Genomic DNA, 25,120 nt, shown 5'->3' on the forward strand with positions numbered 1-25,120 from the left:
TTCTCCTCTTACCACGATTCCAAATTTTGGACTCCACTAATGAAAACATAGCCTGGGTGACATTGCATAACCAGTGAGAAAGGAATCTTCCCTCGGTAATGAGAGAAGGGCTGAGTCACTATCTCAGCTCTTAGGAATGGCTCTCCAGCTGCTGACTGAGGCCACAAGGGTTCAGCCACGAGGCCGGCAGGGACCTCCCCAGTGACTAACAAAAAAGAGGCAACCAGAACTAGCCAGAGTGAACTGGGGCAACTGACCCATTTGTAGATGTACCCCCAAGGACAGTGGCCAGCAGTCCAAGTCGCAGTGTCCTGGCAGTGTAGCAAATGCCTGATCCAATCTGATGGATGAATGATGCCCGACAACAGAAGACTCTGGAAAAGGATACTTGTAATTAGCATGGGGTGGCATTTTTATTCCAGTGGCTTAGTCTTTATTCTTTCACATATACAACAGACATTTGAGTGAATATATTAGGCACTGAACTAGAGGTTGGCATATTCCTTGCCCTCAGGGAGTTGACAGTTCAGCAGAAAGGGAGTAAACATAGGAGCTCTAAGAGAACAAGAGGCACTTAAGATTTGACAGTTGGAAAAGCTTCCACAAGAATGTGAAAGGTTTATGGGGGGTGGGGTGGGGCATGGAGAATGGACACTCCAGGTGAAGGAGGAAACAGCGCAAAGTCACAGAGGCAAGAGAGAACAGGTGGTTCATTGGAGAAGGTAAGTGGTTTGGTGTGACCAAGATCAGAATATGCAGGGGAAGGGGCAAGAGATGATCCTGGAGAGGTGAGCAGGGGTCAGATTAAAGGTGTAATCTTGTATGTATGTAAGAGGGTCTGAGTTCTATCCTGAGGGCAATGGGAACCACTGATTTTCTGTGGGAGAAGGACGTGTCAGATCTGTTTTTTTAGGAAGTTTTCTCACCGGTTGTAATATGGAGATTGGATGTAAGGAAAGCAAGCATAGAAGTAGGAGGACCAGGTTGGAGGATCTTGCAGTAATTGAAGAAGAAAATAATGTGGGCCTGAACTATAGCAGAGGCAATAGGGATGCAAGAAAGATGAGGTTGAGTGATACAAAAGTAGTTACCAACTGACCTTGGTGATTAGCCACAGGTGAGGCCTGTAGAGCTCAAAATGACTTTCACCTTTGGTGGGTGGGGAGAGATGATGGGAGCAGAAGGCTTGCTAGAAGGAGATGATGAGTTCAGGTTGAAGCAGAAACCCAGGATGGAAACCCTGCCATTGACCTGAATATCAGTGTTGGAAGGTCACGGCAACTCAGTGGCATTCAGGACTCCCCACGTATACCCCAAAGGAGACTTAAGGACAATTCCAGACCCCACCAGCTAGAGAGGATGGGCCTCCTAGTACAAGTTCCTCCTTAGAAGCCTGGCTTATTAAGACTGAATCTGTGCAGGACTGGGGCTGCAGATGAGAGGTCTTCAGAACCTGCAGCCAAACAGGGCCTGACAAGCTGTTTCCATGGAGACACGGTGTGTGCAGGAGGGAGTGAGTAGGAGGGCTGATCCATTCCAGAGCCTTGGGTCACAAGGCTGCAGTGGCCTGACAGATAAACAGGAAAAAGACATAGTCAATCAGAAAAGGATGTTCAAAACTATTGGCAGTTAGTTGGGGTTATAGCATCATAATTCTAGATCAAGTCTAACAATTTAGAAGGATTAGGGTAAGCCACTTAATGATCCTGCTAGTTATTTCAGGTACCACTTAATGAGGGTACACAGAAGTGGATGCCAACTCAGACTAACTCCAAATGTCCATACACCCTTCTTAAGCCTTTCTGCACCCCTGGACTCTAAGTAGCTACAGATTATTTCCAAGTTTCTGGGGAAACAGGCAGAGATATGGGAAGTTAATTTTTTTTCCATTTGCCATGCTGTTGGCAGTAATACTCAGGAAATCTTTGGAGCTCTTCAGGAACCTCAGGTGCTGGCAAAGCCTCAGATTAGATGTTATTATTAAACAATTTGAGGAACATTCTGGACAGAGAGCCAGCAGCGGTGGGGCCCCAAGGGGTGTGTGTGTGTGTGTGTGTATGTGTGGTAGAATATACATAACATGAAATTGACTATTTGGACCTTTTTTTTTTTTTGCGGTACGCAAAGCCTTTTTGACTATAGCTATCCTAGGGGGTATTAAGAGGTATCTCATTTTAGTTTTAGTTTAGTTTAGTTTTGTTTTGTTTTTGCAGTACGCGGGCCTCTCACTGTTGTGGCCTCTCCCATTGCGGAGCACAGGCTGCGGACGCATAGGCTCAGCGGCCATGGCTCACGGGCCCAGCCGCTCCGCGGCATGTGGGATCTTCCCGGACCAGGGCACGAACCCGTGTCCCTTGCATCGGCAGGCGGACTCTCAACCACTGTGCCACCAGGGAAGCCCTCATTTTAGTTTTGATTTGTATTTCCCTGACAGCTAATGATGTTAAGCACCTGTTCATGTGCTTATTGACTGGCCTTTTGTATATCTTCCTTGAAGGAATGTTTATTCAAATTCTTTGTCCATTTTATTTTTTAGGGTATCAAGTGTGATTGGCTTTAATTGTTTTTATAAGCAATTTAGGGTCTTCAGGGTATATCCATTTTGGGAGGAAACCAGGTTGTTTTGTAGGGCATGCCTGATGTGGTCCTAAGATTTGTTCACATGGCTTTATTTACTTATTTGTTTTTTAAAATTTTCACTGGAGTATAGTTGATTTTCAATGTTGTGTTAGTTTCAGGGGTGTGTGTGTGTGTGTGTGTGTGTGTGTGTGTGTGTGTGTGTATCTCCATTCTTTTTCTGATTCGTTTCCCATATAGGTTATTACAGAATATTGAGTAGAGTTCCCTGTGCTATACAGTAGGTCCTTTTTAGTTATCTATTTTATATATAGTACTGTGTATATGTTAATCCCAATCGCCTAATTTATCACTTTCCCTACGTTCCCCTTTTGGTAACCGTAAGTTTGATTTCAAGATCTGTGAGTCTGTTTCTGTTTTGTAAAAAAGTTCATTTATATCATTTTTTTATTAGATTCCACATATAAGTGATATCATATGATATTTGTCTTTCTGTTTGACTTACTTCACTTAGTATAGTAATCTCTAGGTCCATCCATGTTGCTGCAAACGGCATTATTTCGTTCTTTTTTATGGCTGAGTAATTCCATTGTATATATATGCCACATCTTCTTTATCCATTCATCTGTCGATGGACATTTAGGTTGCTTCCATGTCTTGGCTATTGTAAACAGTGCTGCAGTGAACACTGGGGTGCATGTGTCTTTTTGAATTATAGTTTTCTCTGGATATATGCCCAGGAGTGGGATTGCTGGATCATATGGTAGTCCTGTATTTAGTTTTTTAAGGAACTTCCATACTGTTCTCCATAATGGTTATACCAATTTACATTCCCACCAACAGGGTAGGAGGGTTCCCTGTCCATTTTAAAATTGGGTTATTTGTCTTATTATTGAGTTGTAAGTGTTCTTTCTATATTTCTAGACATAATCTATGTTTTCTTTTGTTACCTATGCCTTTGGTATTATATCCAAGAGATCACTGCCAAATCCAATGTTGTAAAGCTCTGTCCTGTTTTCTTCTAAGTGTATCGTCACTTTTATATGTTGCTGGATTCAGTTTGCTAGTATAATGTTGGCAATTTTTATTCATAAGAGATATTGTTCTGTACTTTTCCTGTGATGTCTGGCTTTGGAATCAGGGTAACATCAGCCTCAAAGAATGAGTTGGAAGTGTTACTTCCTCTTCTATTTTTTGGAAGAGTTTGTGAAAATTTTGTATTATTTCTTTAAATTTTGGTAAAATTCAACAGTGACCTCATCTGGGTCTAACTTATTCTTTGTGGGAAGTCTTAAATTCCTAACTCAATCAATTTATTTGTTACAGGTTTATTATGATTTTCTGTTCTTCTTGCATAGTTTGTGTAGTCTTTTTTTTTTTAATTTATTTATTTTTGGCTGCATTGGGTCTTCGCTGCTGGCACAGGCTTTTCTCTAGTTGAGTGGAGCGGGGGCTACTCTTCGTTGCGGTGCACGGCTTCTCATTGCGGTGGCTTCTCTTGTTGCGGAGCACAGGCTCTAGGCACGCGGGCTTCAGTAGTTGTGGCTCATGGGCTCCAGAGCACAGGCCCAGTAGTTGTGGCGCATGGGCTTAGTTGCTCCGCGGCATGTGGAATCTTCCTGGACCAGGGCTCGAACCCGTGTCCCCTACATTGGCAGGTGGATTCTTAACCACTGGCCACCAGGGAAGTCTGTAGTTTCTGTCTTTCAAAGAATTGGTCCATTTTATCCAAGTTATCTAATTTATTGGCATACAGTTGTTGATAGTATTCGCTCTTTTATCCTTTTTATTTTTGTGGAGTTGGTAGTAGTGTCCTCTTTTATTTCTGATTTTAGTAATTTGGATCTTCTCTCTTTTGTTTCTTGGTCAGTCTAGCTAAAGGTTTGTCATTTTGTAGATCTTTTCAAAGAAGTGGCTTTTGGTTTTGTTCATTTTCTCTATTGTTTTTCCTATCCTTTGTTCCATTAATTTCCACTGTAATCTATTTCCTTCCATCTGCTTGATTTGGGTTTAGTTTGCTCTTCTTTTTCTAGTTTCTGAAAATGGAAGAATAGGTTATTGATTTGAGATCTTTTTCTTTTTTTTTTTTCTTCAATATAGGCATCTACAGCTATAAATTTCTTTCTAGGTACTACTTTGGTACATTCCATAAATTTTGGTATGTTTTGCTTCCATTTTCATTCATCACAAAGTATGTTCTAATTTCCTTTGTAATCTCTTGTTTGACCTATCAGTTATCAGGAGTGAATTGTTTAATATCCACATATTTGTGAATTTACCAAATTTCCTTGTCCTACTGATTCTGATTTATTTCCATTGTGGTCAGAAGTCATGTTTTGTATAACTTCAAATCTTTTAAATTTATTAGGGCTTGTCTTATAATCTAGAATATAACCTATCCTGGAGAATAGTCCATATTCATCTGAGAAGAATGTGTATTTTGCTGTTGGTGGTTGGAGCATTTTATAGATGTCTGTTAGGTCTAACTGCTTTATAGTTTTGTTACAAACTGAATAATACACTGTCATAATTATTCATTAATATAATCTTATGTCATTTTTTAAGGTTGAGAAAAGAAAGGAAAGCAAGTTACATTTAGAGTTTTTTTATATCACCTTCTTATTTACCAATTATGGTTCTCTTCGTTTGTTCCTGCAGATTTGAGTTACCATCTTGTAACTCATTTCTTATTCCACTACAGCTTTGTTCCCCCCCACCTCCATTGTGCTGTCATTATCAAATATGTTCTTTTATACAACTGCTTTCTAGATCATTTAAGAGAAAAAAGGGAGAAAAATATATATTGATATACTGTGTTTTATAATTATATAATTATATTTACTAGTGCTCTTTGGTTTTTTGTGTGGATTTGAGTCAGCTTGAAGAACTTCCTTGTTTCTTATAACTCTAGCTAGCAGTGAATTCTCTCAGATTTTGTTTATCTGGGATTGTCTCTGTTTCACTTTCATTTTTGAGAAATAGTTTACTGGATAAAAGATTCCTATTTGACAGGGATTTTCCCCTCAGCATTTTGAATATGGCATCTCACTGCTTTCTAGCCTCCATTGTTTCTGGTGAGAAGTCAGTTATTAGTCTTATTTGAGTTCCCTTGTTTGTGATGTGTTGGGTTTTTTTCTTGCTGTTTTCTAGATATTCACTTTCAACATTTTTACTATGTGTCTGAATGTGGATCTCTTTGTGTTTATTTTACTTGGGATTAGTTGAGCTTCTTGGATGTGTAGATTAATGTTTTTCATCAAATTTCAGAAGTTTTCAGCCATTATTTCTTCTTCTTCTTCTTCTTTTTTTTTTTTTTGCAGTACGCGGAACTCTCACTGTTGTGGCTTCTCCTGTTGCGGAGCACAGGCTCCAGACGCGCAAGCTCAGCGGCCATGGCTCACGGGCCCAACCGCTCCGCGGCACGTGGGATCTTCCCAGACCGGGGCACGAACCCGCGTCCCCTGCAACGGCAGGCGGACTCTAACCACTGCGCCACCAGGGAAGCCCTCAGCCATTATTTCTTTAAATATTTTTCTGCTCCTCTCTTTCTCTTTCTCCTTCTGGTACTCCCATTGTGCATGTGTTGATGTGCTTAATGATTCTCACATTCCTCTGAAGTTCTGTTCATATTTCTTCATCCTCTTTTCTCTCTGTTTTTGAGATCAAATAATATCTATCTATCATCTATCTTTCTATCTTCAAGTTTGCTGCTTCTTTCTTCTACCAGTTCAAATATACTGCTGAGCCCCTCTAGTGAATTTTTTTTCTATTATCACAGTTTTCAAGTTCAGGATATCCATTAGGTTCTTTTAAAAACAATAATAATTTCCATCTCTTTATTGATTATCTTATGAGAGATTGTTACCCCACCTTCTTTTGATTCTTTAAGCATGGTTTTCTTCAGTTCTTTCAATATATTTATGATAGCTGCTTTGAAGTCTTTGTCTGCTAAGTTGGATATCTGGGCCCTCTCACAGGGAGTTTCTGTTGATGGCTTTTTTCCTCCTGTGTATGGGTCACATCATACTTTCCTGTTTCTTTGAATGTCTCATAATTTTTTTGTTGAAAACTGGACATTTTAGATAATATATTGTAGCAGGTCTGGATACTGATCCCCTCATTCTTCTGAACTGTTCAGAATTTGGGTTCTGAACAAGTATGATATGAAGACTAAATTGGAAGTGAATTTGAGGTAAAGGTACTGATAGATCACCCCTGACCAGATGAAAACTTCATAGAGAATCTCTGAGAACCATCTCCCTTATGCACTCCAAGCACAGAATACCAGCAGATACTGATAAAAATAAACCACTAAACCAGGTATCAGGAAACAAGGGTACTAAATCTTAGCTCTCTTCTTGGATTTCAGCGTAAGCCAGTCAGCCTCTTCTGGGCCCCAGTTCCCTGGAATAGCATATTGTGTTCAAGTATTTGTCTCACTGCTGGTCCCCAAATAGGGCATGTAGTTTAGATTGTATTTATGGTGGAGTGATTTTCACTAAATCTTCCCTATTATTTTTCCATCCTGCTGTTTCCTGTGACTGACATCATGCATCTGGGAAGTATCTGCCTGGGCTTTGAGAGTTATTGCTACTTTGGATTTGTGAACTGCAGATTGAGTCTCGTCTAATAAGCATCATGTTCTAAACACCTTGAACTTGTTGGATGAAGAAAGGAAATCACAAAGTTTATCCCTACCCTCACTAAATGTTTTAATTTGTGAAAGAAAAGGCAGTAGGAAACTTGGAATTTCCGGCTCTGATCTTTTGGTCCTAGTCTACTGTTCCAAGCCAGAATCATGTCTCATCCTCCCCAGGCACTATTATTTTTGGTCACTTAAAATGAAGTTGTTCCTAGACAATTCATCTTCCAGCTATCTTTGGAACAAAGTTTGCCTCCAATAAGATCTTTACAAGGGCCTGTGGCCCTGACTGACTTTTTACTGACTTCTTAATAAGCCTACCACAAGCCATTTGAATACCTTGGAGATCAAGATTAGTAAGTCCCATCAGTCATTAAGGTGGTTAAAATTGGTCTCCCTCCAGATATTAGGTTTAACAAGCTCACCCACAGGGCGAGAACTCTTTGGCCAAAAAACCCCAGATCTAAATTGAAAGCGACTGACCAAACCAAGATAGAGCTAGTTTTCTTACTTGCAGCAGCCAAACTATTGTCCTGACTGGTAGGCAGAGTTTTCACAGCACAATAAAGTTGTTAAAAACATTTGGGGCCCAATAGGGAATCATTGCTTAATGGTTATAGAGTTTTTGTTTTGGATGATGGTAAAGTTTTAGAAAGAGATAGTGGTAACGGTTACACAAAATTATGTAAATACTTAATGCCACCGAATTGTACATTTAAAAATGTCAAAATAGGGGCTTTGTTTAGTATTCAGGGTTGGTGAAGATGTGGAGAAATTGGAATCTTCATACATTCCTCATAGGAATGTAAAATGATACACCACTTTGGAAATCTGTCTGGCAGCTCCTCAAAAGACTATAACATAGAGCTACTATATAACCCAGCAACCCCTCTCCTACATATACAACCAAAAGAAATGAAAATATATGTCCACACAAAAACTGCACATGAATGGTCATAGCAGCAGTAGTCATAATAGTCTAAAATTAGAAACAGTCTGGAGAAGTTGATTTGCAAACTACGTTCCTGCTTCTCCATTCTTTGGCCATTGAATAAAGATTGTGCTGTTCCAGTCTCAAAAAAAAAAAAAAAAGAGAGAGAGAGAGAGAGAAAGAGAGAAAACAACCCAAATGTCTATCAGCTAATGACTGGTTAAATAAAATATGGTATATCCATAAAATAGATGTTATTTGGCGATGAAAAGGAATGAAGTACTGCAACATGGATATAAACCTTGAAAACATTATGCTATGTGAAAAAGGCCTGATTCCATTTATATGAAATGTCCAGAAAAGCAAATCTATAGAGACAGAAAATAGAGTAGCAATTGCCTAATTGCTGAGGTTTGATAGAGGAGGTTAGGAGGAAATGGGGAGTGACTGCTAATGGGTACAAGGTTTCTTTTTGGGGGTGACAAAATATTCTAAAATTGATTGTGGTTATGTTTGCACAACTCTAAAAATACTAAAAAATTTTGAGCTGTATACTTTAAATGGGTGAATTGTATAGTATGTGATGTATATCTCAATAAAGCTGTTAGATATATATAGAAAGATGGATGATAGATAGATGGATAAATGGATGGATCGATAGATAGATAGATAAAGGCATTATTAGGACAAGGGATAAAAGAATGCCTAAACCCAGGCTTAGCCCAGGTACCACTGTTAGCCCTGACAGTTGAGTCAATAATAATGTAACATTTTGTTAATCGGGTTGCACCTAAAATGCTAATGCAGTGCTCTCTGTTAAACTGGCCTAGATCTCATAGCCAAGATAGAAGATTTAGGGGGCATTTTTCCTTGCCCTAAGCCCAAACCTGCGTCTTGCAATTTTATCACCCTCCACTGGGTGTGTAATAAGAGAGCAGTCGAGAGCATTTGAGAGAATGTAGGCTAACCAAATAGCTGAACTTCATGGTGTGAGGGAGAATTGCCCTCCTAACACTGAGGCCACCACGAAGGAGGAAAGAGAGGGAAGGAAAGGGATGGGGGAGAAGAAGGGGAATGCGAAAGGCCCAGTGACCCTACTCACCGTAAATGTGGATCTCTGCCTGCAATTAGAGTACTGTCTCCTCTTGCAGAATAGGAAGGAGAGGATAGAGAGAAGGTTGATGTTCCTGTCCTTGAAGCTTGTAGTCAGAGGAAGATTCCTGACAGAGATACCTATAGATATGTAGGTAGTGGAGAAGACAGGGTCAAACCAAACCTGAGCAGAATGCCTTAGTGAGTAAGAATGTTTCACAGTTCCATGAAAATCAAAGACCCATTGGAAGAAGCTGAGTAAGATTTTAACCCATAAGGAAATTGCAGAGTTATTAAAGCAATTTGTGTTTTATGGCAAGGTTACAATTGTTGGTATAAATGAAGTGCTTTGCAGATGTTATCAGGTATCTTAGGCAGGGGAAGCCATGCATTTACTGTATTAGTGCCTTGCGTGGTTCTTTTTTCAAAGTCTTCTTCCCTTCTCTTCTGAATGCATTTCTAGTCAGGGTACACTAAAGTTCTGTTCACGAAGAAAAATGAGGATGGAGATGAACTTCAAAACTGTATAGAAGAGATACAACCTAGTGACTTGCTTTATGGTGCATAGTTTTGTAGAAGGAAAATGACCTGCAGTGTCTTTGGTGAAAACAATCCTTTTCCTCTCTGTTTAGCTCCCATAACTGCAACAGTTTGACCTTTCAGTGCAATTAAGCAGCCCAAACCCCAAGGAAGGACACAGGGGTAACAGGAAAGCCAGTTACAGCTGAGAGCAATGATTCTCTGTGCAGACTTCCTGCCCTCCCATTTTGGGTTGAAACTTTTTCTTCATCCTTTTGAACTTTCTCTTCAGCTGCTTTTCATATGTAACACCTCTATTAGGGTTATGTGACTCTGACCACCAACACTCTTCCTGTGCCACCCACCTCCTTACCCTGGAAAGTCTGGCCTACCAGAGAGCATCACCTTAGAGTAACTTACATTTCCAATTCAGATCTCCAGTCATCGTTTATGGTGTCTTATAGAAAGGTGATTTGTTCATGATTCCCTTCTCCTTTGCAAAATTCTAATACATAGAAAGAATCAGAATAATCAGTATAATGAACATCCAATATCTACCATCTAGATCAAACAATTGCTAAAATTTTTCCATATATTCTCCATTTTTCCTTTTTCTTCTTCTTTTTTTTGCTGAAGTAATTTAAAGCAAGTTACAGAAACATATATGTTTCCCCCCTAAATATTTCAACATTTATCTCTAAATAATAAACACACCTTTATCAGGTAAATACAATTCCATTCTCACACTTCACATGATTCCTACAATTTCTCAATAGCATGTAATATCCACCCACATTCAAATATTCCCTACTTGTTCCCATAATCTCTTTTTAAAAAACATGTGGTAAAATATGCATATTGTAAAATTTTCCATTTTAAGTGTCCAGTTCAGTGGCATTGTCTATTCACAATATTGTGTAATCACCACCACGATTTCCAGAACCTTTTCGTTATGCCGAACAAACTCTACACCCTTTAAGAATAACTCTCCATTTCCCCCTCCTCCCAAATGACTTTTAAAGATGGTTAATTCAAACATATTTTATTTGGTTGTTATGTTTCTTAAGGCTCCTAATCTAGACCTGTCTCCTCACACCATACCCACATGCATTTTATTTTCATGACATTGACTTCTTTTTTGGGGGGCGGCGGTTAGAATGCAAGTTTTATTTTTGAATCCCCATTGAAATAAATATGTTAATCTTTGAAAAATATTTGGTTATATGCCACTAAAATTATCCCTAGAGCCCCCGGTGATAGTCGTGCCCCATTCTGGAAAATACTACCATAGGGAATTACTGGAGGTACCCTGGGGAGGTAGGATGAGGCCACTGTTTGTTGAGCAAAAGTCATCTGTGTCCCAGGTAAGCTGCCTGCTGCTGTTCACAATTCTCTGAGCCCCAGACCTACCAGCATATTTGATCTTATCTTTCCTGGCTGGCAACACTTTGGTGGCTCCCTATTCTCTTCTAGATAGAAGAGTAAATGCCTTAACATAACCTACAAGGTCCTTGGGGATCCTGGGATAGGCCTACCATGGCCCCATCAGGCTGGTGAAGAGAGGGAGACAGGAGACAGGGAGGATCCCCTGGAGGAAGTGACATCTGAGCTGAAGTCTAACCGATTTATGGAGAGAACGAGGTGATGGTGGTGAAGAGCTTTTTTAGGTAGAAGGAACAGCATGGGCAAATTTCCTGAGGCAGGAAGGAACAATGTGCATGTGAGCACCTGAAAGAGGCACTAGAGGAAGAGTCAGGGAGAGGAGTTTGCAGGGGCCAGACCCTGCCTGCAGTCCCTGGAGGCATCACGAGCATTGTGATCTCAATGCTGTGCCTTACAAGGAGCCATTTAGAGCTTCAAGAACAGTGACTTCAGTTACTTGAATAACAAATACTTTTTGAACACCTACTTCAGGTGGAGCACAGGGGATTTTAATAGAACAAGACTCTCATGGTCCCTGCCATCAGGAAACTTATATTCTTTTAAAAACAAAAGTTATACATATGCATGGTTTAAAGAAATAACAAGTATTATAAGGTTTTCTATGAAAACAGAAGGCAGTGCACTACCTGTTCCCCCATTTCCACTTTTGCAGAGGCATCCATTTTCAACTCTTTTAGCTGACTGTATTTTGGATTTATCTCCATTATCTCTAAGTAATCTTTTTTTTTTGGATTTTTGAATTTTATTTATTTTTTATACAGCAGGTTCTTATTAGTTATCTATTTTGTACATATTAGTGTATATATGTCAATCCCAATCTCCCAGTTCATCCCACCACCTCCCAACCCCCCCACCCCCCATTGACATTGACTTTTTGACGATTCTGGGCTAATTGTTCTGCAGAATGTCCCACCTGCGGGATTTGTCTGTTTTCTCATGGTGTTGTTAAACTTGTTCTTCTGTCCTCTGTATTTCTTGTAAGCTCAAAGTTAGATCAAGGCTTGATAGGAATCAGGTTAAACATTTTGGTAAGAATTCTTCATAGGGTAATGCCGTATACTTCCTACTGCCTCGTATTAGGTCCTACGTAATGTCTGGTTGTCTCACTACTAATGAAGTGAGTAATACTGATCACTGGGTGAAGGTGATGACAGCCTATTTAAAAATGGGTTTTTTTAAATGGGAACTTGACTACTTGCACTGTTTTAAAATGATTATCCCTACTTTGAATGTTCAGATAAAGGGGCTCTGAGTTGTTGCCTGGCACCTAGGAGACAGCATTTATCCTGTGTAAAGGATAAGAGGATTAAGACTGAGGCTTTGTCCTCTTTAAGGAATAGATGCAGGAATTCATGTTTATCTCTGAGGGAGGTCAATCAGGGCAGAACGTTCTGGAATATGAAGTCTAGCAGAGACTGGGCCCAGAAGAAGGTACTCTGCAACTAGTCATTAGCCAGAATTTACCTATGAATAGACAGATCTTTTTGCTAACACTTCTTAAAGACAGTCAGAACATTTTGGGAGTTCAAATACGGAAGACTCTTTTATGGCATTTTTTTTTTTTTAATGGCATTTTAAAATAACTCTCCCTTCACCTTCTATTCTCCCCCGCCCCCCGCCAAAAAAAAAAACCCACTTTAAACTCTAGAGTAAAAAATTAAGGAAGAGCATTTTCTTTGGATGCAGAATAGATGGATCTTTAGATGTTTCTTGAGTACTGTTTAAATTCTAGAGTGAGGAAAAAGTATGCATCTATTCTCTTTGGTTGATGTTTAACTCTTATCTTTTAGCTACAGTAAACTAAATAATCTATTGAAAATATAAGCAACTAGGTTACAGGATTTCATTATTAAAAATAAGAATTTGGGTTTCTAAGGAAAATGAGTTATTTTTTAAATCTCCAAATAGACACTCCCATTTTACAGCAATTAAGTACCCAAGTCAGTTAAACTTTGCTCAAGGTTGCCTTGTATTTCTGGATACCCAGAGGGGTTTTTTTTTGTTATTATTGCTTGTTTGTTTTTCATGTTTGTTTTTGTTATTTTGTTTTTAAGCTATCACAAAGACAAGGGAGTTGTTGTGAATTTTCTGCATAGCAGGACAGAACTTAACCTTAGGATACTGGACTAACAGTTTTCATTTTACTACTGGAATTAGTAATATCCTTTTTCTCCATTTATACTGTAATTTTCAAAGATTCTGGCTTCCAAGTTACCAGTTGGGTAGGGGCGGTGGTAAAGGTCCCTTTGAGGAAATAGTTCTTCCACAATAGCACTGCTGGTGGACCTAGCAACCCTTGCCTATTACCTCCATTGGGGGTTACTATATTTGGTGGTGAAGACGTCACCACTAGCTACAAGAAAAGACAATGTAAACGGTCATCCATTCTTTTCCCTTTCTCTTCTTTTTTCCCCTCCTCTTTATACATATCCTCCCTTCTTTACTTCTTTTCTCTTCCTTCCTCCTCCTCCTTCTGCCTCTCTCCATGTCCCTCTCCCTCTTCACTCATTCTTCTTTTTTCTTCCCTTCTTTTGCCACTCATTCTAGATTGGCATACTTTAATGACTCCCCCGTTCCCACCAAATTTTGTGTTCCCGAAGGATTCCCTGCTTCACACCAGCGAGTGGTATGTCACTGAATACTCAATAGAATCAAAGGGGTGGGAGAATCCCAGAAGAGGAGGTCTGTGCCTGGATCTGTGTTCTGCACTCCCTCTGTCCAATTTCCATTTGTTTTGAACTGCCAGCTCCAGTTTCCATTCTGGTTTTCTGGGATCTCAGAGCTCTATAAGGATAGTAATGAAATTACTTGAACCATGTCCAATACTTCAAAAAAGCCTAGAAGACATATATATATATATATATATATATATATATATATATATACACATACATATACATACATATATATGTATATATATATACTTTTTTAAAAAATTTATTTATATTTGGCTACGCTGGGTCTTCATTGTGGCGTGTGGGCTCTTTAGTTGTGGCCCACGGGCTCCAGAGTGTGAGGGCTCAGTAATTGTGGCCTGTGGGCTTAGTTGCCCCGCAGCATGTGGGATCTTAGTTCCCCCACCAGGGATCAAACCCACATCCCCTGCATTGGAAGGTGGATTCTTAACCACTGGACCACCAGGGAAGTCTAAGGACATTGTGTATTTATTCACAATAAAGCCTGAACAGATTGACTAAGTAATGCAAAGCTTCTTTATTCTTGTGGGGAGCAGGGGGTTGGAAGATGGGGGAGATTATGCCACACTAACTCATTGTAAAGACTGTATCTTCACAGTAAGAAGTTCTGGTTGGTTGTGTGTGTTGTCTATAGGGTAGAGAAAGTCTGTTGGAAAGAATGTGGGTATGGAGGTAAGACCAATCAGAGTTTAGTCTCTAGGGAGTTCCCTGGTGGCCTAGTGGTTAGGATTCCAGGCTTTCATTGTCATGGCCCAGGTTCAGTCCCTGGTCAGGGAACTGAGATCCCACAAGCCGTGCAGTATGGCCAAAAAAAATTTGAGTTTCTAGCAATAAGACTTGAGCTATTTATTTAACATCTCTGAACCTCAGTTTACTCATCTGTAAAATGGGGCTATTCATTTCTATTTTTCAGACTCTTTGAGGATTTTAGATGATCTATGTAAAGCACTCATTAATGCAATTCCTGGTACCTAATAAAAAGTTAATGTATTTTCTTTATAAATGTGATTTATTTAGTAGTTAAAAATCTTTCAAAGCATATAGCTTTGGGGGAAAAAATGAGATCACTGACAGAAGAGGCTGGGAAGCACTCATATAACATAGTTCTACGTGGCCACACAGATCCCTTAAGAACTCCTGCCAAGTCCTGAGGGCTCTGATTAGGGAATATACAAGGAGGTCGCACATCCTTTGTATTAATCAACAGATCCTGTCTTGAGGGGGATACTCAGTTGCCTAACCATACCTTAGCAACATTTCCTTAAGCCCACCTGTTTGTCTGCTGGATTCCTACGTGATTTTGACATAGCTCTGGTGATGAGCTTCAAGAAGTACCAGGTCTGCTCATGGTTATCTCACTGTAGCCAGGGGTTTTAGGTGGGAAGACAAAGGAATGGAGCGCCTTGGGAAGATGGATAAAAGATGAAGTTTCAGGAAGAGATGAGGATCTTCATAGCTTAGTTTGCACCCCTTGAAAATAGGGCAGTAGAATATATTTCTTGAAAAGAAAAGTACTATCCCAAGACCGATTCTTTCATCTCAGCCCTAAGGGACTCTTACAAAAAATGAGACTTTCTCCTAAATCTCTTACTTCTTCATCCCCCTGGGCCCTAACTCTCTCCCAGTTCATCCCTCTCTCTCTGCACTCCCAGGATAGGGAGATCAATTGCCTCTTTCCTATAATGGGATTCGGTTTACAGGTAGAAGCTATCTAGCATTTTCTAGGACTCTTGTCCCAGGCCCCTGCTAAGTTTCACTTGGTACAGCATCTGCACAAAGATGAACTATAGAATCCAGCTTTTAAGCTTGGTGTTTCTGTTGAGCAGGCCAAATGACTTTGGAATACCCTGGTTTAAGCTGAATTTATCCCTTGTTATTTTAAAAGCTATAACAAGTTGTTTTTTAAAATGTTTTCAGTCAGCACATCTTTACTTATTGTCCTTAAGACCCGAGGCTACTTGAAGAAGGATTTAATTTCCAAAGTCTGATAAGTAAACAAAAGTTTCCCAATAACATCTTCAGGCAAGCACGAAAAGACCTCATTTTTTGCCCCAGTGCTTGGTTGGCTCCCCCATAATTGTCCATTAGTATTGGGCTCAACCAAACCTTGCATAATCACATAAGAAATATACCTTCGGGCTTCCCTGGTGGCGCAGTGGTTGAGAGTCCGCCTGCTGATGCAGGGGACACGGGTTCGTGCCCCGGTCTGGGAAGATCCCACGTGCCACAGAGCGGCTGGGCCCGTGAGCCATGGCCGCTGAGCCTGCACGTCCGGAGCCTGTGCTCCGCAATGGGAGAGGCCACAACAGTGAGAGACCCACGTACCGCAAAAAAAAAAAAAAAAAAAAAAAAATATATATATATATATATATATATATATATATATATACACCTTCAAACACAGTTACTAATTGATTTTTTCTTCTTCTTCTTAATTACTATGTTTAGCAAAAAGCAAAAGTAAAACAGGTTTTAAATGTGGTATTATCTGACTAGACCCTAAGCATATAAAATCAAACAGACTATATTGGGGGTTCATATGTTAACTATGGTCGGGAAATGGTTATTCACTGTTCTCCCAAGAGTTTGAAAATGTCCAGAAGGGACTGGTTAGATAAGCAGAGGCTCACATGCATGGCTTCAGCTCTGTGGGAATGTCTAAGTTTTAAAATTAACTCCAGAATCCCACTAAATGTGATATTCCCTGATGCTGAGCTTTGTCTCTGATACCTTCTTTTGTCTTGATCCTCTGTAGCTGTGGACTGAGACTCCCGAAATTCACCCTAGTCTCTCTTCCTACTTGTGACCAGGAAAAAAGTTGGGAAATAGGGTTGTGTTAGTCAAGATAGGCTAATTGTTATAACAAATGACTTCAATATAATGGTTTGGCCCAATAAAAATATATCGCTCTTGTCATAGTACGATATAGATTGGGAGGGGTGGGGAGGTATGGAATGTAGAGGTCAATCCTATGCAGTATTTCACGGTCTTCTTCCAAGACATGCTCTAGCTTCCTCTAGGTTTTCAGAATCCTCTCCATTCAGCCAGTGGGTGGGGAAAGAGCCTGCCGTGTATTGCACAGAAGGCTTTTCATGCACCAGACCTGGAACTGGCACCCATCACTTCCATCCACATCCTATTAGCCAGAACTCTGGCACATGGATCTGCCCAACTTCAAGAGAGGCTAGGAAGTTTAGTCTAGCTGTGTGCTGAGCTCATAGCAGTTTCTGCCACAAGGGGAGACAGACAGCTCCTCAGGGCAGGCCAATGGTTCCATGCTTGTATATCATCAAAGGTCTGCAAAATAAGTGTACCGTCCTATTTTTAGGTCACTTAATGCCTATACCTACCATTAACATCTTGGTCAGTTCCTAGAAAAAGTCCACCTGTCAAGATCAGCATCAACCTTGGTACCACCACAAATCAGTCCACACTGCAAACTTACTTGTTTATATTTAGGTCTTCCCAGGGTTTCAAGATACCTGGGCCAAGCCCATACAGAGGTTCTCATTGGAAGTTGCTTATGCACTTGCACTTTGTTCTGCTCGTCAGATGGTTCCCATGACAAAGTCTGGCAAGTAGTCCATTGGAAGCCATTTGTAATGTCTAATCCAAACTTTGTCACATGGGACCTATGAGGAGAATAAATGTGTTATAAACATTTGAAAAAGTGTCTCCATACCTCTTCAAAAACTATAAAAAACATGTTTTTGTCTCTTCTCAATCAGTGTATTTTTCAGTTGTCACGACTCTGTAATTGTCTGCACTCTTGCTTCCTGCTTCTCTCATTAACCAATTTACAAAGGCTATTTCATAGTGCAACCATTTTGGAGACATCCATTTCTCCTCATTTACTCACAGGCAACTATTGCCGTTGAGATTTTAGTTTCCTCCAATAATGTTTGTTCATCTTTTTTTAAAAAAAATAAATTTAGTTATTTTATTTTATTTTATTTTTAGTTTTGGCTGTGTTGGGTCTTCGTTGCTGCATGCGGGCTTTCTCTAGTTGCAGTGAGCGGGGGCTACTCTTCGTTGTGGTGCGCAGGCTTCCCATTGCAGTGGCTTCTCTTGTTGCGGAGCACAGGCTCTAGGTGTACGGGCTTCTGTAGTTGTGGCTTGCAAGCTCTAGAGCACAGGCTCAGTAGTTGTGGCACACGGGCTTAGTTGCTCCGCAGCATGTGGGATCTTCCCGGACCAGGGCTCGAACCCGTGTCCCCTGCATTGGCAGGCGGATTCTTAACCACTGCGCCACCAGGGAAGACCTGTTCATCTTTAGTTATTTTTTTTTTGCGCGGTATGTGGACCTCTCACTGTTGTGGCCTCTCCCGTTGCGGAGCACAGGCTCCGGACGCGCAGGCTCAGCGGCCATGGCTCACGGGCCCAGCCGCTCTGCGGCATGTGGGATCTTCCCAGACCGTGACACGAACCCGTGTCCCCTGCATCGGCAGGTGGACTCTCAACCACTGCGCCACCAGGGAAGCCCTATCTTTTTATATAAAGAGGATGATGACATAGATTGTACAAGGTAATGATGGTAAAGTCCTGATTCTGTTCTGCTTTTCTAGTTGTAGTGTAAGTTTTCACCACCCCATCGACACTTTCCTCTTGCAATGTAAGACATGCACTTATTATATGGCTCATGGAATTAAGGGTGCAGTCTTCATTCATTTATTTATCCATTCATTCTTTCTGAAATAATTACTGAGTACCTACTGTGTGCCAGATAGTGTGCTAGATGCTGGAGTCAGAGCAAAGAACAATATGTATAAGGTCCCTACTCTCACGGAGCTTATGCAAGAGACAGACTCTAAGTAAATAATAATGCAAAATATTAATTATAATTGTAACATTTGTGTGGAAAGCTTATTTTCCTTTTAGCATTATGGATAATCTTGAATCACCAATAATTTTTGTTTGTTTTTTTTTAAAACTGAAGTCTTTGTTCCTCTGTAAAAACCCGCTTATTTTCCTTAGGGTAACAGTCATTCATTCACTGATAATATTCATCAATTCATTAAATATTATTGTAAAACTACTATTTACCAGGTACTATGCTAAGATTTCCAAATACAAAAATGAAAAGACGGGCTTCCCTGGTGGCGCAGTGGTTGAGAGTCCGCCTGCCGATGCAGGGGACGTGGGTTCGTGCCCCGGTCCGGGAAGATCCCACATGCCGCGGAGCGGCTGGGCCCGTGAGCCAGGGCCGCTGAGCCTGCGCGTCCGGAGCCTGTGCTCCGCAACGGGAGAGGCCACAGCAGTGAGAGGCCCGCGTACCGCAAAAAAAAAAAAAAAAAAAAAAAAAAAAAATGAAAAGACAATATCCTTGCCCTCAAGGCTCATCGTCCAGACTGACATGCAAACCACAGAGTACATTATGTTAATTGTCATAATGGGGAAATGGGAAAAGTGCAGTGAGGCATAGGAAGAGGAGGACCTAGATCTGCCTACATAGGTCAGAGAAGACTTCACAAAGGAGGTAGCACTTGGACTGAGGTTTAAGGGTGAATAAGACTTTGCTAAGAAGACAAATCAAGGAAGGGCATGAGATGGCTAGTTGACCATCAGAGACTCATGCTCTCCTTCCATAGCATCAACTTTTTCTGGGAATTGGCCCAACCAATTTCCAATCCCCTATACATCTAGGTGGAACTAGGTGATCCGTTCTCATTAATGGGATGTGAGCAGAAGTGATGTACATCATTTCTAGACCAGGTTAAGAAGTAGGTATGCCTTTGACTTCCCTGGTGGTGCACTGGTTAAGAATCCGCCTGCCAATGCAGGGGGCATGGGTTCGAGCCCTGGTCCTGGAAGATCCCACATGCTGCAAAGCAACTAAGCCTGTGCGCCACAACTACTGAGCCTGCGCTCTAGAGCCCGCGAGCCACAACTACTGAAGCTCACGCACTGAGAGCCCGTGCTCCACAAAAAGAGAAGCCACCACAATGAGAAGCCTGTGCACTGCAATGAAGAGTAGACCCCGCTCACCGCAACTAGAGAAAGCCTGCACATAGCAACGAAGACCCAATGCAGCCAAAAAAAAGAAGTAGGTGTGCCTTTTCTTCCTTCTCTTTCCCAGCTGTTAGCTCTGGAAATAAAGGACTCTAAAGCTTAGAGAATGGCAGAGCTGCAAAATAGAAGGACCCTGGGTGGAAGGCAGCTTGCCAGACTGATCTGTTATATGACTAAGAAATAACATTCTAGCGCTTTAATGTACTGATATTATATAACTCGCTTGTTACAAGAGTGAGCTCTACCTTAATTAATATAAGGCAGTTCAAGCAAAGTGAACATTATGTGCAAAGGCTTACTGATGTAAGGTCTAGCACAGAGTACATACTCAGTAAGTATTTGAAATTGCAGGAAAAGTGTTATGGGGGAGTACAAATAGTCCATTATAGCCAGAGTATAAAATACATGATTGGTGGGAGTGAGAGGAGGGTGGCACAATAGATAGGCATGGGTTGATCGCAGAGAACCTTGAATGTCACGCTGAAGAATTCAGGTTTAATCTTGTGATAGGAAAGCCAATGAAGAACATTTAAAAGGTGAGAGGCAAGATCTCTGAGAAACACAACACCCAAGAAGCTGCTTTAATTTTCTTTAAATGTAAGATGCGAATCCAAAGATGAAAGATAGGATTTCAGAACCAGAAGACATCATGGTTTAGTCAAACCTCATTTAACAAATGAGGAAAGTGAGGTCCAGAGAAGTTAAGTACCTTTGCCAAGGTCACCCAGCTAAAATTGGGCAGAGCTGGGGACTAGAAGGCTAGTCTCTTATTGCCAGCCCTACAGCATTGCTCTTTCCACTGTGCCACAGTGCTTCAAAGCAGTTGAGACCAGCTGGTGTGCCTGTGTTTTCAGTTCCCTAATGAAGACATTGGGGATTTGGAGGCAGGGTATTTACCATGGAAGGTTGTCTTCTCTGTAATTCCTTATCTGGCTTGAACCACTATTTTGGACAAGGTCCATTTTTCAGCATCAGATTTCCCTAGAGGACAATTGGGAATGTGCTTAGTGGCCTGTAGGGTGCCCTTGCACTTTCTGAGCTTTTTGCGGGGAGGAGGAGAAGAAGGTAGCAGTGGTTTGAGCTCCTGGAAATGTTCCTGGTCCCTAGGCATCTGGGGAGTTGTTGGCCCTCTCAGTGACTCTGGTTTAGCCAGCCAGCTGACTGTCCTTCAGGGGTCACATCAAAACATCTTCGTCAGCTTGTCTCTTTAAAAGGTCAGCCCCTACGGCTGGCACTTTAATATCATTTTCTGTTCATCAGTTCATTACCTCTGGTTTTCATATATTGTTAAGCTGATTCATTATTCATTATCATTATTTTTACTCCTTGTGCCACCCAGAGCCATATGACATACATTTGCTTTTTAATAGCAAGTGGGGGCAAAAGGACAACTGTGCTGAGGCCAGTCTCAGGAAAGCATGACATGTGGCCTGACTTAAGGAGGACTGGGTAATATTGAATTATTTTACAACTGAGGAAGCCAGAGCACAGGTTGGGGGGCAGGGGAGGTCATTTATCCAAAAGTCCCCAAGAAATCTGGGGAAAAATACATTTCTTGATGTTTTTTTGTCTAGCATTTTATAATCTCCTCACTCCTCATCCTTTGGATGTATCCTGGTTTTCTCCCTTGCATGCTGCTCAGTTGATAGCGCAGATGGTTGGGATGAAGTATTAACAGAGATGAGACTGCTGCCTCAGTCCCTGAGGAGTGCCTTGGTGGCTCCCAAAGACAACGTCTAATGCAGTGGAAAGTGCTTGGGCTTTGAAGTCAAAGAGACATCAGCCACTCTCTAACTGTGAGACTTTGGGCAAGTTCTTAACATCTCTGAGCCTCAGTTTCCTTTTATGTGAAATGGGAAAATAATGCAAACTATGAAGGTGGTTGTAGGGATTAAATGAATGAACATACATAAAGCTTCTGTCTTGGTGCTGGGCACACAGTTGGCTCTTAACAAGTGTTATTTCCTTTTCAGGTCTCTGAGAAGTTCCTATTCTTTTCCTCAATCCCTATCCTGGTTTCTGGTCAAGATGTGAAATGAAACAAAAGAGTGAGCAGATGCAGACCGAAATACCACGTTGATTGCTGATAAAGTCTGTTTATTGTGAGAGATACTAAATACTAAATGAGTTTCAGAATTAGGTTGACTTGTTCACCCAGTCACAAGTAACATTTGACCAGGACAGGACTTCTCACGCTGGGAGGAGTGGGAGTAGGAAGGGGACCCTGCTCCCAGAGGAGCAGACCAAGGTGACACCCTCACTGTGGGCAGGTGATACCTAAGTGGAAGAAAGAAGGAGCTAAGCTGAGCCTGCCCTGTGTACTTCTCAATTCTCAAAGCAGATTAAGCCCCTCCGCTAAGGCAGAGGAATAAGAGAAGTAGACAGAAGCCAGAAGTGCCAAATGCCCACAAAGAAGGAAACCTCAGAAGCATCTCCCTCAGCATTTCCCTTCTCTTGTCCCCCTCCTCTCATTTTGTGCCGCTACTTTTTAGCCACCCTGCTCATGAAGGACACAGCTGTCAGTACTGTGGGTAGCCTCAGAATACAAAAGGTTGGGAGAAAGGTGTGGGAGAGGGAGGGAGAGGTTGTGTTGAGTCATTAGTAGAGAAAGAGGGGTGGCCATATAAATCCAGAAAGAAAAGTCTAAGTTCAGAGTCAGGAGTTAGAGGTCTGAAGGGAGGGAGGATCAGTGTTCAGAGACCTGAACTAGACAGGAAGGCACTGCAGGAGCATAATCAGAATTTCTAGGGGTAGGGCAACACACTATGGCCAGATCCCAAGAGGACAAGTAGGCATCAGGGTTCCAACATATCTGACCTCTGAGTCCTAGAACCACATCTCCTGGAGATGACTCTCAATCCTAGCATTGGGTTATATACCCTCTACCTCAATTTTTTTTTTTTTTTTTTTTTTTTTGTGGTACATGGGCCTCTCACTGTTGTGGCCTCTCCCGTTGCGGAGCACAGGCTCCGGACGCACAGGCTCAGCAGCCATGGCTCACGGGCCCAGCCGCTCCGCGGCATTTGGGATCTTCCCGGACCAGGGCACAAACCCGTGACCCCTGCATCGGCAGGCGGACTCTCAACCACTGCGCCACCAGGGAAGCCCTACCTCAATTTTTAATCTTTAAAATATAAGCATATCTTGTGATTATAAAACTAATACATGCTCACTTTGGAAAATTCAGAAATACAGAGAGATATAAAGAAAAAACCAAAAATAACCCCAAATCTCATCACAAAGAAAAACTAATATTAACTTTAGCTATATTTCTATTCAGTCTTTCTTCTATGCATATCGTTATACAGATAAGGTGATTTTATCTATACTTGTTAAATTTGCATGCAGAATTTTTAACTTAATATTATAATATAATCACTTCCCCATGTTATTAAAAGTTCTCAGTAATTAACATCATTTAAAATGACATTTACCCTGGTTTTAAGCACATCTGGATCAATCTCTACCAATTTATGAAAATCCTGTGGGTCTGGAGGAATCTTCTAAATGTTTACCTTCTTTTGGGTTGGTGAATAGGGCATTCTCCAAGGCCAGGGCTCTATGGGGCATGTGCATGGTAACTACTACACGGTACTTGATCTTCTGGAGAGTTCTCATATTTCTAGCAATTGATGACATGATTGATCAGAAGATGCCACCCTGCAAAATATAATAATTCAAAGCATAGGCCTTTCTTATACAACACATCATTGTTACACACTCAAAAGAACCACTGTATTATTTTGCTATGGCTGCCATAACAAAATACCACAGACTGGGTGGTTTAAACAACAGAAATTTATTTTCTCACAGTGCTGGAGGCTAAAAGTCCAAGATCAAGGTGTCAGCAGGTCTGGTTTCTCTGAGGCCTCTCTCCTTAGCATGCATGTGGCTGCCTTCTTGCTGTGTCCTCAGATGTTCTTTTCTCTGGGCATGGCTGATCCTGGTGTCTCGCTGGGTATGTTGAATTAGGGCCCACCTTAAAGACCTCATTTTAACTTAACCTCTTTAAAGACCTTATCTACAATATATAGTCTTTCATGAACAGCTTCTTTCACTTAGCATAATGTTTTCAAGGTTCATCCATGTTGTAGCGTACATCAGTACTTCATTCTTTTTCATGGCTGAAAATATTCCATTGTATGGATATACCACATTTTGTTTATCCATTCATCAACTTATGGACATGGGTTGTCTCACTTTTAACCACTGTAAATAATACTGCTATGAATGTTCATCTATAAGCTTTTGTGTGGAGGTATGTTTTCATTTCTCTTGAGTAGATGCCTAGGAGTGGAATTGATGAGTATTATGGTAATTCCATGTTTAGAATTTTGAGAAACTAACAAACTATTTTCCAAAGTTTTACATGCGTCATTTTACATGCCCACCAACAATATATGAGCGTTCCAATTTCTCTATATCCTTACCAACACCTGTTATTGTCTGTTTTTATTATAGCCATCCTTGTGGGTATGAAGAGGTATCTCATCGTGGCTTTGACTTGCATTTCCCTAATGACTAGTGATGTTGAGTATCTCTTCTTGTGCATATTGGCAATTTGTACAATTTTTTTTGAGGAATGTTTATTCAAATTCCTTGCCCATGATTTAACTGTGCTGTCTTTTTATTATTGAGTCGTAATATCTTTTCATATATTCTGGATATAAGTTCCTTGTCAATATACAATTTGCAAAGATTTTCTCCAATTCTGTGGGTAGTCTTCTTACTTTCTTGATGGTGTCCTGTGAAGCACAAAAGTTTTTAATTTTTTTTTTTTTTTTTTTTGCGGTACGCGGGCCTCTCACCGCTGTGGCCTCTCCCGTTGCAGAGCACAGGCTCCGGACGCGCAGGCTCAGCGGCCACGGCCCAAGGGCCCAGCCGCTCCGCGACATGTGGGATATTCCCGGACTGGGGCACGAACCCGTGTCCCCTGCATCGGCAGGCGGACTCTCAACCAGTGCGCCACCAGGGAAGCCCCAAAAGTTTTTAAAGTTCAATTTATCTATGTTTTTCTTTTGTCACATCTGCTTTTGGCAACATATCTAAGAAACCATTGCCATATCCAAGGTCATAAACATTTACTATGTTTTCTCCTAGGAGTTTTGTAGTTTAGCTCTTAATTTAGGTCTATGATCCATTTTGAGTTAATTTATTTGTATGGTGTAAGGTGTAGCCCAACTTCATTCTTTTGCATGTGGATAGCCAGTT

The 25,120-nt window shown here is 41.0% G+C and overlaps 1 protein-coding gene and 1 long non-coding RNA gene across 5 annotated transcripts in view; one reads left to right on the forward strand and one right to left on the reverse strand.

Annotated features, from left to right (window-relative positions):
- The window catches only part of MKLN1 (muskelin 1), a 355,934-nt gene that overhangs the window by 114,587 nt on the left and 216,227 nt on the right, over positions 1-25,120 (forward strand). The window lies entirely within an intron of this gene.
- On the reverse strand, positions 61-24,540 carry LOC132431210 (uncharacterized). 2 transcript variants are annotated; one of them, XR_009520683.1, is made up of 5 exons: positions 23,425-24,540; positions 17,346-17,532; positions 10,182-10,266; positions 1,100-1,567; positions 61-374 (listed from the first exon to the last, which is right to left on the reverse strand). It is a non-coding gene; the product is annotated as an uncharacterized lncRNA (long non-coding RNA). The 2 variants fall into 2 exon arrangements; XR_009520682.1 differs by having other exon boundaries at positions 61-1,567.

This window comes from Delphinus delphis, chromosome 9 (assembly GCF_949987515.2).
Source record: "Delphinus delphis chromosome 9, mDelDel1.2, whole genome shotgun sequence".
Taxonomy (NCBI): Eukaryota; Metazoa; Chordata; class Mammalia; order Artiodactyla; family Delphinidae; genus Delphinus; species Delphinus delphis.